The sequence below is a fragment of the Fusarium odoratissimum genome (genome assembly GCF_000260195.1).
Source record: "Fusarium odoratissimum NRRL 54006 unplaced genomic scaffold supercont1.91, whole genome shotgun sequence".
NCBI classification, from domain to species: domain Eukaryota; kingdom Fungi; phylum Ascomycota; class Sordariomycetes; order Hypocreales; family Nectriaceae; genus Fusarium; species Fusarium odoratissimum.
The window spans coordinates 3,024-4,086 of NW_022158755.1; positions in this window are offsets into that span (position 1 = coordinate 3,024).

Sequence of the window (1,063 nt, forward strand, 5' to 3'; positions counted from 1 at the left end):
CCCCCCCCGGCCCCCAAACTCCTCCTGCACACTCCTCAGGCCCCTCCTTACCTCCTCCACTCTTAAGTCGTTATTTGAACGTAAGTATTCAGAGCACTCTTTGCCCGTTTTCGTCTCAGATGCTAGCATGTGACCCCACAAGGGGTTTGGACAACTATGCACATCCACGTTGAAATGTCACAAGCTCCTACTAACCGGAAGAACTTTGTACCCAGCTAACGGCGCAACGGAGTTTAAGTGGGCTAATGTCAACCAACAGTGCTCAAGCACGGGGGTGAAGTAAGACGACAGTCCAGTAGTCACGGATCTTCTCCAGACTCACTCTCCGTTTCGGACATTCTGACTGGTGCATATGTACCGGTGAATGCAAGATCATTTGGCGGGGAGCTCCTTGGGCAGCTCCGCCATAAAATTGGGATCAGCGGTGATTTGGTCAAAGAAACTGCATCCACAAAGTGCACCAGCGAGATTTGGAACCCATTCTCCGTACCTTGGTTTCATTCAGCCTATCCAGTAGGGAAGGCTTATTCAGAAGACGGCCTCTACATGTCTGCCTGATTCAGTGCGTCGATCCCGCCCCGTCACTAACTTGGCTGCGCCCCGCTCTTGCTCCTTCCTTAGTTGGTTTGCAATGCGATTTCTACCGTCGTTGTTTTTACCTTTCCAAGCCACCCATGCCCCTGTAACCCCAACTTTTGGCTGAACTTCTATCTAATAATAAACCTAGTTATGACACTAATGTGTTTCACTATTAGAAAGTAAAGCCTATTAATATTAAACACGAGCTCTTATGCTTTACCTTTTTTTTTTTAATTTTGAATATCTTTCCTATTTTAGCCATTGGTTTAATTCCCTCTCCTTTTCTTGATTCAAGAATGATACGTGATATCCGAAAGTGGAGCCCATTTCCAGCCGCCAATCTAAGAAATCTTTGCCCCGCTCATGTGTCAGTCTAAGCAGGGATGATTATGCTTATCGATGGTGCCCGCAATTACGTCGTAATTCGCTCAGACCACGTGACGACTTATCCCCCGCAAAAAGCAGCCCGTGAAATCGTGTGCGC